The sequence below is a fragment of the Sander lucioperca genome, chromosome 7 (assembly GCF_008315115.2).
Source record: "Sander lucioperca isolate FBNREF2018 chromosome 7, SLUC_FBN_1.2, whole genome shotgun sequence".
NCBI classification, from domain to species: Eukaryota; Metazoa; Chordata; class Actinopteri; order Perciformes; family Percidae; genus Sander; species Sander lucioperca.
In genome coordinates this window covers 23,021,949-23,034,609 of record NC_050179.1, presented here as the reverse complement: position 1 = coordinate 23,034,609, position 12,661 = coordinate 23,021,949, and positions in this window count along the sequence as shown.

Here is a 12,661-nt window from a genome sequence, read left to right as displayed (position 1 = left end):
GGAATAATGTACGGGTCACATAGACCCGAAGGCCAGAGCAGTGGTAGTGGAGAAATACCATGGAATGGGTCACATAGACCCGAAGGCCAGAGCCGCGGTAGTGGAGAAATACCATTGAATACTGGCCAGGGTCACAGTGACCCGAAGGCCAGCACTGCGGTAGAGGAGCAATACCATTGAATACTGGCCAGGGTCACAGTGACCCGAAGGCCAGAGCAGTGGTAGTGGAGAAATACCATGGAATAGTGGCCACATAGAATCCGAAGGCCAGAGCCGCGGCAGCCGTGGAGAAATATCACTGAATACTGGCCAGGGTCACAGTGACCCGAAGGCCAGAGCCGCGGCAGTGGAGAAATGCCATGGAATAGTGGCCAGGGTCACAGTGACCCGAAGGCCAGAGCTGCGGTAGTGGAGAAATGCCATGGAATAGTGGCCAGGGTCACAGTGACCCGAAGGCCAGAGCTGCGGTAGTGGAGAAATACCAGCGAATAACGCACGGGTCAGAGAGACCCGAAGGCCAGAGCCACGGCGGCCGTGGAGAAATACCGTCGAATAACGTGCGGGTCACAGTGACCCGAAGGCCAGAGCCGCAGCGGCCGTGGAGAAATACCACTAAATGACTGGCCAGGGTCACAGTGACCCAAAGGCCAGAGCCGCGGTAGTGGAGAAATACCAACAAATAACGTACGGGTCACAGTGACCCGAAGGCCAGCGCTGCTCAAGTGGAGAAATACCAGCGAATAACGCATGGGTCAGAGAGACCCGAAGGCCAGAGCTGCGGAAGTGGAGAGCAATACCATGGAATACTGGCCAGGGTCACAGTGACCCGAAGGCCAGCGCTGCTCAAGTGGAGAAATACCAGCGAATAACGCATGGGTCAGAGAGACCCGAAGGCCAGCGCTGCGGTAGTGGAGAGCAATACCATGGAATACTGGCCAGGGTCACAGTGACCCGAAGGCCAGCGCTGCGGTAGTGGAGAGCAATACCATGGAATACTGGCCAGGGTCACAGTGACCCAAAGGCCAGAGCTGCTCAAGTGGAGAAATACCAGCGAATAACGTATGGGTCAGAGAGACCCGAAGGCCGGAGCTGCGGTAGTGGAGAAATTCCACGGAATAACGTGTGGGTCACAGTGACCCGAAGGCCCGAGCTGCTCAAGTGGAGAAATACCAGCGAATAACGTATGGGTCAGAGAGACCCGAAGGCCGGAGCTGCGGTAGTGGAGAAATACCACGGAATAACGCGTGGGTCACAGTGACCCGAAGGCCCGAGCTGCTCAAGTGGAGAAATACCAGCGAATAACGTATGGGTCAGAGAGACCCGAAGGCCGGAGCTGCGGTAGTGGAGAAATACCACGGAATAACGCGTGGGTCACAGTGACCCGAAGGCCAGAGCTGCGGTAGTGTAGAGCAATACCATGGAATACTGGCCAGGGTCACAGTGACCCGAAGGCCAGAGCTGCTCAAGTGGAGAAATACCACTGAATACTGGCCAGGGTCACAGTGACCCGATGGCCAGAGCTGCGGTAGTGGAGAGCAATACCATGGAATACTGGCCAGGGTCACAGTGACCCGAAGGCCAGAGCTGCTCAAGTGGAGAAATACCAGCGAATAACGTATGGGTCAGAGAGACACGAAGGCCGGAGCTGCGGTAGTGGAGAAATTCCACGGAATAACGCGTGGGTCACAGTGACCCGAAGGCCAGAGCTGCGGTAGTGGAGAGCAATACCATGGAATACTGGCCAGGGTCACAGAGACCCGAAGGCCAGGGAGAAATATACGGTGGCTCTGAAGGGCAAATCACGACGGCAAATAGGAAAACACGACGGCAAATAGGAAAACACGACGGCAAATAGAAAAACACGACGGCAAATAGAAAAACACGACGGCAAATAGGAAAACACGACGGCAAATAGGAAAACACGACGGCAAATAGAAAAACACGACGGCAAATAGAAAAACACGACGGCAAATAGGAAAACACGACGGCAAATAGAAAAACACGACGGCAAATATGAAAACACGACGGCAAATAGGAAAACACGACGGCAAATAGGAAAACACGACGGCAAATAGAAAAACACGACGGCAAATAGGAAAACACGACGGCAAATAGAAAAACACGACGGCAAATAGAAAAACACGACGGCAAATAGAAAAACACGACGGCAAATATGAAAACACGACGGCAAATAGAAAAACACGACGGCAAATAGGAAAACACGACGGCAAATAGAAAAACACGACGGCAAATATGAAAACACGACGGCAAATAGAAAAACACGACGGCAAATAGGAAAACACGACGGCAAATAGAAAAACACGACGGCAAATAGAAAAACACGACGGCAAATAGGAAAACACGACAGCAAATATGAAAACACGACGGCAAATAGAAAAACACGACAGCAAATATGAAAACACGACGGCAAATAGGAAAACACGACGGCAAATAGAAAAACACGACGGCAAATAGGAAAACACGACAGCAAATAGAAAAACACGACGGCAAATAGAAAAACACGACGGCAAATAGAAAAACACGACGGCAAATAGAAAAACACGACGGCAAATATGAAAACACGACGGCAAATAGGAAAACACGACGGCAAATAGAAAAACACGACGGCAAATAGAAAAACACGACAGCAAATAGAAAAACACGACAGCAAATATGAAAACACGACAGCAAATATGAAAACACGACGGCAAATAGAAAAACACTTCAACAAATCACAAAACACAACGGCATTAACTTCTACCGGAAAAGGTAGGGCCTATCTAGCAGTGGACGGACCCTCCTGATTGGACAGACGCACTGTCTGTCTTTCGCGCTCCCAAATCACCCACAATCCTATGCGCGCGGCTTTGCCGGCTCGTTAAAAAAACAACAACAATGGCGGACCTAAGTGGGAGTGGGAGCGGCATCGCTGATGGCACAATTAACATTTAAATGTAAGTATATTTAGTGTTTGCCGTACATTTGTTATCACCGTTAATGTGTTACATCAATGTCAAGCGTTACGCATTAATGCTGGTACAAATTGCTATTATAATTAGGTAGATACACCCCGAGCTAACGTTAAGCTAACTGAACCTATCATTTAACATTAGGCTGTTAGCTAGCTAGCTGTGTTGCTGTCTTTTATGCCATTTGTGTTCGTAAAGTTTAATGTCCGGTGGCATTTTCATCTCTTTTTGTAAGCCGTTACTGTATATGCGTAATGTTAGCAGAGATTTAGAAATTGGTGTGTTTATCAGTTGTAGCTGCAGGATTGGAGGTAAAGCTGCACCTTGTTATCTTCACTAGCAACGTTAAATGAAAGCTAAAATGTATGAGTAGTTTCCTATGTAACAAGTATAACATTCCGTTATAGCATTTATAATGATAAATATATTTTTCTTGTGTTTGCTGTCTTTTAACAGGGACTAAGGAACAAATGGAGGCTGCACTACAACGCTGAAGTTGGCATCCGATTCGCAGCTTCCGATTCGGCAGTTAAGGGGAAATTTAAGGGGAACTTAAAACTGTCCGATTCAGCAGGGAAACATAATTTACATTGCTAAGTGACTGATCCTCCGTTTTTTGAACCTCTTACTGTATTGAATGAGTGTTAGTCATTAAGGTAAATTATTAATTATGTCTAAAACACACTTTTAGATTTGTGAAAGCTTTGTCTTTATGAGAACACAATAAAGGGAGATTTCACCGTTTTTCTAAACTTGTCAAATCAGGACTAAATTATCCCAGAGAGTCTAAGGAGTCTTAAAAACACAGTTTGAGATTTGTGAAAGCTTTATTCTATTTGTGAAAATGCAATAAAGGGAGATTTTACTGTATTTTTCACATATAGACTACATTGGACCAGGTCCAGATCCAAAACACAATACTTAAGACTTGTCAAATCAGGACTAAATTATCCCAGAGAGGCTAAATAAACTGTTTTATTTTATTGCCACAGCATGGCCTTTGCTAATTGACATTCAACGTACAAGTCCACGTCTCTCCATGTCATTTCTTATATCCATGAGCAGGTCTTCCTTCTCACTTCAAAAGAAAAGTAGAAAGTTATTTTTACCTTTTGGAAATCAATCCAAATATCGTCAAAGATTTGCCAGTGGTTTAATTTACTCTTCAAATCCTTCTCCTTCAACATAAGTGTTGTTTTCTCACCTTTCCTCAGAAAAAGAGGCAGGACTGAGTATTAAGATTTTTTTTAATTCATTTTAATCATAGGCCATTGTCTCAGGTGAGGAGCAACCCCACTTCTGGGGAACGCTGGGTCCCGATCTTCTTTGATGATGAAACCCAGCTGGACAGGATTGTGAAATACCTGTCAAACTTCCTCGACAGCTGTGACACACTCTCTGATAAAGTGTGCACCATGGTGTCTTCTGACAGGATCAAATACATCCTAAATGTGTTGCTGTCAGAGATAGGTCCACAGCAGTTCCACATTATATTCATGAAGACATTTTTTTCTATGACTTAAAGTGGCTATATGTAACTTTCAGTTTGTGTTAATTCTAGCGGCCACTTTGGACAAAAGTGGTAGTATTTTCACCACACCTGCTGTCGTAAAGGTCTTTTCTTTACGGTGCTGTATTGCCCACTGTAGATTACCAAGTTTGCGTTACCGTGTTTACACAAGTACAGGGGAAGACCTGCTCATGGATATAATAAATGACATGGAGAGAGTGAGTTAATTCTTGTCCAGTTTTGACAAGTTTAGGTATTGTGGTTTTGGATGTGGACTTGGTCCAATGTGGTCTACATATGCAAAAAACAGTAAAATCTCCCTTGATGACATTTTCACAAATAGAATAAAGCTTTCACACATCCCAAACTGTGTTTTTAAGACTCCTTACTCTCTGGGATAATGTAGTCCAGATTTGACAAGTCTAGGTGGATCTAGACCTAGTCTAATGTGGTTTATATGTGAAAAAAAACTTTGTGTTCTCATAAAGACAATAAAGCTTTCACAAATCTAAAAGTGTGTTTTAGACATAATTATAAATTTACCTTAATGACTAACACTCATTCAATACAGTAAGAGGTTAAAAAAACAGTTTTAAGTTCTCCTTAACTGCCAAATCAGAAGCTGCGAATCGGATGCCAACTTCAGCGTCGTGGCTGCACTAGCGTCACCAGAAGGGAGAGATGAGGAGGAGAGGGAAAGCAAAAGACAAGCAGGGAGACAGAGGCCAAAAAGAGATGTTGAATAGATTATTTGCTATATTAGAGATTGCCATTCAAAAATAAATGCATTAAATTAACTAGTTTGTCTGTGACTTTTAAGTTTTTGGATGTGTATATAATATAAACTGTTTTTCAATGTTTATTTTTCCATCAAATTATGACCTGGACACAGGAAACTTCTAACTGAGTAATTATATTCAGATGCTACCTGTTTTAATAACTAGTTAGGTATACAACCTCTAAAAAGACATTAATGAAACGTGTATCTTTATTATAACATTTATTCAAACATTACTATATACTGTACACAAGTATATTCAACATGAAGCGGCGATCAGACTCAGCTCCCGATGATGGTGTTGCTTCCGGACTGCAGACAGAAGGAGAAAGATTAGGTTAGTCCAGTAGTTATCCAACCTGTCCTGGTAAGATTAGAATTGTATCATAAGTATATTTAAGCATACTGAAACATGAAGGTACTTCATGTAACTGTGTAGTGGTGTCGTTTCTTCATCATGGTCTTAACTGACAACTGTTGACCATTTAACACACTTACACCTACCTTTACTGTATTAGTGGGTGTTTATCAATGGAGGTATTATGACTTTTCATATGTTGGTTGTAGCCTTGTAGCTTGTGTGTTTACAGTACTATTTACCCTTTCTCACTTGCAGTTTAATGCATATCATACTGCCTGTGGTAGCTCATTAGCTGGTAGCGTTTACCTTGTAGTTGCTGAGACATATTTTGCACTGCATTTGTCTGAAAGCTAGAAGCTACTGGACAATGAGCTAATGTTGCATACATGCAGTAAACTACAAGCTAATGTAAACGGTTAGCTACTGCAATTCTCCTTACCGGTAAGTGTTATGACTACTGTACAAACATGAACTCCCACGAGTTTTTAATTTATTGACATGGGATAAATAAGACAAAACGACTATTGCTTACATTAAAGCCTATCGGTGTCGGTAACGTTACCTACCTTTGCACATTGCGAGCAAAGTTCCTGACAGAATATTCTCCTCCTGCAAGCAGACTGACGCCGATTCACCAACAGCACAGTTCATAGTTCCACATCCATTTCGTCCAGTGTTTTGAAATGAGAAACGGCTAGTCCGTCTGTTAAAAGCATAGACAGTGAGGCACTTTTATTTTTTCACCTCTCCTTCCTGTCAAAAGACAGACAGTGCGTCTGTCCAATCAGGAGGGTCCGTCCTCTGCTAGATAGGCCCTACCTTTTCCGGTAGAAGTTAATGCCGTTGTGTTTTGTGATTTGTTGAAGTGTTTTTCTATTTGCCGTCGTGTTTTTCTATTTGCCGTCGTGTTTTTCTATTTGCCGTCGTGTTGTCGTGTTTTCATATTTGCCGTCGTGTTTTCATATTTGCTGTCGTGTTTTTCTATTTGCCGTCGTGTTTTCATATTTGCCGTCGTGTTTTCATATTTGCCGTCGTGTTGTCGTGTTTTCATATTTGCTGTCGTGTTTTTCTATTTGCCGTCGTGTTTTTCTATTTGCCGTCGTGTTTTCATATTTGCCGTCGTGTTTTCATATTTGCCGTCGTGTTTTCATAATTGCCGTCGTGTTTTCATATTTGCCGTCGTGTTTTCATATTTGCTGTCGTGTTTTTCTATTTGCCGTCGTGTTTTCATATTTGCCGTCGTGTTTTCCTATTTGCCGTCGTGTTTTTCTATTTGCCGTCGTGTTTTTCTATTTGCCGTCGTGTTTTTCTATTTGCCGTCGTGTTTTCCTATTTGCCGTCGTGTTTTCATATTTGCCGTCGTGTTTTTCTATTTGCCGTCGTGTTTTTCTATTTGCCGTCGTGTTTTTCTATTTGCCGTCGTGTTTTCATATTTGCCGTCGTGTTTTCGTATTTGCCGTCGTGTTTTTCTATTTGCTGTTGTGTTTTCATATTTGCCGTCGTGTTTTTCTATTTGCCGTCGTGTTTTCCTATTTGCTGTCGTGTTTTCCTATTTGCTGTCGTGTTTTCTTATTTGCCGTTTTGTTTTCATATTTGCCGTCGTGTTTTCATATTTGCTGTCGTGTTTTTCTATTTGCCGTCGTGTTTTTCTATTTGCCGTCGTGTTTTCCTATTTGCCGTCGTGTTTTTCTATTTGCCGTCGTGTTTTTCTATTTGCTGTCGTGTTTTCCTATTTGCTGTCGTGTTTTCTTATTTGCCGTCGTGTTTTCATATTTGCCGTCGTGTTTTCATTTTTTCTGTTGTGTTTTCCTATTTGCCGTTGTGTTTTATGATTTGTTGTTGCGTTTCTCTAATTGCTGTGGTGATTTGCCCTTCAGAGCCACCGTAGAAATACCATGGAATAACGTATGGGTCAAAGAGACCCGAAGGCCAGAGCCTCGGCCGTGGAGAAATGCCATGGAATAACGTACGGGTCAGAGAGACCCGAAGGCCAGAGCCGCGGCAGTGGAGAAATACCACGGAATAATGCGTGGGTCACAGTGACCCGAAGGCCAGAGCTGCGGTAGTGGAGAGCAATACCATGGAATACTGGCCAGGGTCACAGTGACCCGAAGGCCAGAGCTGCTCAAGTGGAGAATTACCACTGAATACTGGCCAGGGTCACAGTGACCCGATGGCCAGAGCTGCGGTAGTGGAGAGCAATACCATGGAATACTGGCCAGAGCTGCTCAAGTGGAGAAATACCACTGAATACTGGCCAGGGTCACAGAGACCCGAAGGCCAGGGAGAAATACCATGGAATAACGTATGGGTCAAAGAGACCCGAAGGCCAGAGCCTCGGCCGTGGAGAAATGCCATGGAATAACGTACGGGTCACAGTGACCCGAAGGCCAGAGCAGCGGTAGTGAAGAGAAATACCACTAAATGACTGGCCAGGGTCACAGTGACCCGAAGGCCAGAGCTGCTCAATTGGAGAAATGCCATTGAGTAACGTGCGGGTCACAGAGACCCGAAGGCCAGAGTCTCGGTGGCAGGGAGAAATACCATGGAATAACGTGTGGGTCACAGTGACCCCAAGGCCAGAGCTGCTGAAGTGGAGCAATACCATTGAATACTGGCCAGGGTCACGGTGACCCGAAGGCCAGAGCCGCGGCCGTGGAGAAATACCATCGAGTAACGTATGGGTCAGAGAGACCCGAAGGCCAGAGCCGCGGCAGTGGAGAAATACCACGGAATAACGCGTGGGTCAGAGAGACCCGAAGGCCAGAGCCGCGGCCGCGGCCGTGGAGAAATACCACGGAGTAACGTATGGGTCACAGTGACCCGAAGGCCAGGGCCGCGGTAGTGGAGCAATACCATGGAATACTGGCCAGGGTCACAGAGACCCGAAGGCCAGAGCCGCGGCCGTGGAGCAATACCATTGAATACTGGCCAGGGTCACAGAGACCCGAAGGCCAGAGCCGCGGCCGTGGAGAAATACCATGGAACAACGTATGGGTCACAGTGACCCGAAGGCCAGTGCTGCGGCAGTGGAGAAATACCATCGAGTAACGTATGGGTCACAGAGACCCGAAGGCCAGAGCCGCGGCAGTGGAGAAATACCATAGAATAACGTATGGGTCATAGTGACCCGAAGCGCAACGCCAGGCCAATACAAAAAGTCAACTAAACTGAACGGGTCATTGTGACCCGATGGACAACATAAGGGTTAAACGTGCATAGATGCTAAATAGTTATCTGCAGTCGAGTTGTGTGATCTATTATCAATTTCAGTTATAGCATTACTATACTTACCAACCAAAAGCACACAGTAGTATCGATGTTCTGTTGAGAAAAGAGACAAACTGTGAGTTAGAGTGTTCAAGCTCGCAGTGTACAAACAGAAAGACAAAAAAAACTCAGTAAAAGGCTAAATTCTGCTCTAACAGTAAGTCTGGCTATGAGGCAGAGCAACTATTTAAAAAAATAATATAATATTTATTTATGAATACATGTATTGTTGAATGCAGCTGATAAAATAAGATAAAGCACATTTACTGTAGTTAGTGTTATTACACAATTGAGTGGCTGGTGATGTGAACATTTACTAGCAATTTGCCTGGTCCACAAACACGTTAATTGTGCTCATTTTATTTAACAACAAACAAACATAAGCCACAATGTCAGTTACAAGCTAAACAGTTTAAAGATTAGGTTCATTGGCAAAAGGCAGATTTAAGAGGACTGGTAACTTTAGCTAAGTGCTAATCTTTTGCAGTTATGCTTGCTCTAAAATTTCAGCCAGAGATTTTTATTAACAGTATTATAACTCACTATAAACACTATTAAAACTCAGCATCAACTGTCACTCTCACAGAGTACAGCTTACCATACATCCCTAAGTACATTCATGTATTTTCTTTTATTGTCCATAGTATTCTATTTTATCATCCTGTTTATGATGTACATACCAGTATGTTGTGTGTGATGTTTTTAGGCTACTGGGACCTTGAATTAAACCTACCTACCTACCCACCTAGCTAGCTTGCTACCTACCTACCTACCTAGCTAGCTACCTATCATTAAGTGGGGTCTAGCTAACAATGTGACAGAGCAACATTAGCTAGTTTGTTTATCCATTGGCAATAGCTAAACCACTAACAATGTGTTTAATGTCAGTTAAAAAAGCTAATATTATCTAAAGATAGCTAAAAATGATTTAACCAAGCTGCTATCATTAGCTAATATTACCATCAATGCTAATGCTAGCTTAGCTAGCATAGCGTTAGGATTGTCGCTAATATTAGCTAAAGATACCAAGCTGCTATCATTAGCTAATATAAGCACCGATGCTATTTCTAGCGTAGCTAGCTTAGCGTTAGCATCGGCGCTAATATTAACTAATGATAGCTAAGTATAATTTACCAAGCTGTAAAGTTACACAAATATTTCGCCCTTAATTCATTCATGTTTGTATTCTGTATGAGGTGGAAACCAATGCACAAAACCTGTATTTCTACCGTTCAAAAACGTTATTAGATAACAGACAGGGTACTGCTACTTACCAGAGAAAATTCCAGAACACAATGGCGACACTGTGCTGAGCTGCGCAGTTAGATTTTATTGAGGCGTTCAGGGGAAGTCAGAGATTTCTGGCGCCAAACAAAATACATTAGTAAAGTCAAATTGTGTGTGTGTGTGTGTGTGTGTGTGTGTGTGTGTGTGTCTGTTTTGTGTGCGCGTGTCCGTGTGTGTGTGTGTGTGTGTGTGTGTGTGTGTGTGTGTGTGTGTGTGTGAGTGTGACATCAGACATATACATAGAACGAAAAAGCATCAATCTAAAATGAGATTAGATGTGAAATATATTGCCTGAAAAAAAGGGATCTGAACAACTTTGCATTGAAAACGAAAAATGAAATGCAATTATGACAAGGATGTTGAAAAAAACATAGTTTGATTCGTATTAAAGTGCCCATATTATGAAAAAATCACTTTTTCTGGGATTTGGGGTGTTATGTTGTGTCTCTGGTGCTTCCACACACATACAAACTTTGAAAAAAATCCATCCATGGTGTTTAGAGTGAGATACGGTTTCTGAATGTGTCCTGCCTTCAGTCTCTGGGTGAGCTGTTCAAAATCAGCACGGCTTGTGATGTCACAAGCCGAAACGAGCAGGCTAACCGCAACCATTAGCTCGTAGCGTTAGCATGCTAACGCTATGGCTAACGCTAGCATGCTAACGCTAGCATGCTACCTCGTTCTCAATAGCAAAGCACTGCTACAACACACACAAGTTCACCATAATCTACAAAAGAACTACATACATGTGCGCCCTCATTTAGAAGTCTCCCAGCTAATCCTGCCTTGTAACTGAGCAAAGTTGTAGAAACAGCCTTTCTTTTACTGTCTATGGAGCTAGCTAGCTGACATGATCTACATCTGAGCTACTGGGCATGTGCAGTGCAATCAAAGATAGTACAGAAGAAGAAGAAGAAAAGAGGTCTCACTCTGTAGCTAAAACAGAGACCAGCTGAAAAGAGGATCTGCAGCAGTGGGAGAGAGCACTGCAGTACAACACAAATATGGTGTTTTTTGAAAATTAAACCATGTAAACCTATTCTGGTACAACCTTAAAATACAATTATGAACCTGAAAATGAGCATAATATGGCTGCTTTAAGGCATCGAAATTGCTAAATATGGATTGCTACTTTATTATGTGATCTGAAGTTTACTGAAACAATGTAAGTCTAAGGTCTTTAAATTAACTTTTAAATTATGTGTGTGGTGTGTGTGTGTGTGTGTGTGTGTGTGTGTGTGTGTGTGTGTGTGTGTGTGTTTGTGTCTGTCTGTGCATGTGTGTGTGTGTGTTTGTCTTTGTCTGTGTTTGTCTGTGTGTCTGTGTGTCTGTTTGTGTGTGTGTGTGTGTGTTTGTCTGTGTTTGTGTAAGAGAATATATGTGAAATATGTTGCTTCAAAAGAAGTGGGCTGAACAACATTGCATTGAAAACGAAAAATGAAATGCATTAATGACAAGAATGTTAAAAAAACATAGTATAGTACGTTACATGTGGGATTTAGTGTTTTGCTTAAGGACACATCAGTTAATGTAGCAGGGTGTGATTCGGACCCAGGTCTCCCAAGTCAAAGGTATGAGTCATAACCACTACACTATGACACTCCTTCAGCTCTAATGAAACCTTTCTTTGATCTGTAATTACCACACCTACTGTTAATATGTCACCTGTGGCACGCTACTGCTAGTCAAAGACAGATTTTTTTAAAAAGGGGAAATTTTAAGGATTGGAAAAGATGCGGAAATATGAAATAAATTGTTTGAAAAATCTCAAAATGAAATATGTTGCTTCAAAAGAAGTGGGCTGAATAACATTGCATTGAAAACGAAAAATGAAATGCATTAATGACAAGGATGTTAAAAAAAACATAGTATACAATGGTGTTAAGGCATCGAAATTGCCTAAATATGGATTGTTAGTTTATATCTAAAGTTAACTGAAACAATGAAAGTCTGAGGTCTTTAAAGTAACTTTTATATTATGTGTGTGTGTGTGTGTGTGTGTGTGTGTGTGTGTGCGTGTGTGTGTGTGTGCGTGTGTGAGTGTGTGTGTGTGTGTGTGTGCCAGCATGTGTGTTTTGGTGTGTGTGTGTGGTGTGTGTGTGGTGTGTTTGTGTGTGTGTGTGTTTGCGTGTGTGTGTTTTTGATGTGTCTGTTTGTGTGGTGTGTTGTGTGTTTGTGTGTGTGTGTGCCAGCTGTGTGTTTTGGTGTGTTGTGTGTGTGTGTGTGTGTGGTGTTTGTGTGTGTGTGTGGCGTGTTTGCGTGTGTGTGTTTTTGAGTGTGTCTGGTGTGTGGTGTGTGTGTGTGTGTGTGAGTGTGACATCAGACATATACAAGAACAAAAGCATCAACTAAATAGATTATATGTGAAATATATGCCTGAAAAAAGGATCTAACAACTTTGCATTGAAACGAAAAATGAAATGCAATTATGACAAGGAGGTTGAAAAACATAGTTTGATTCGTATTAAAGTGCCCATATTATGAAA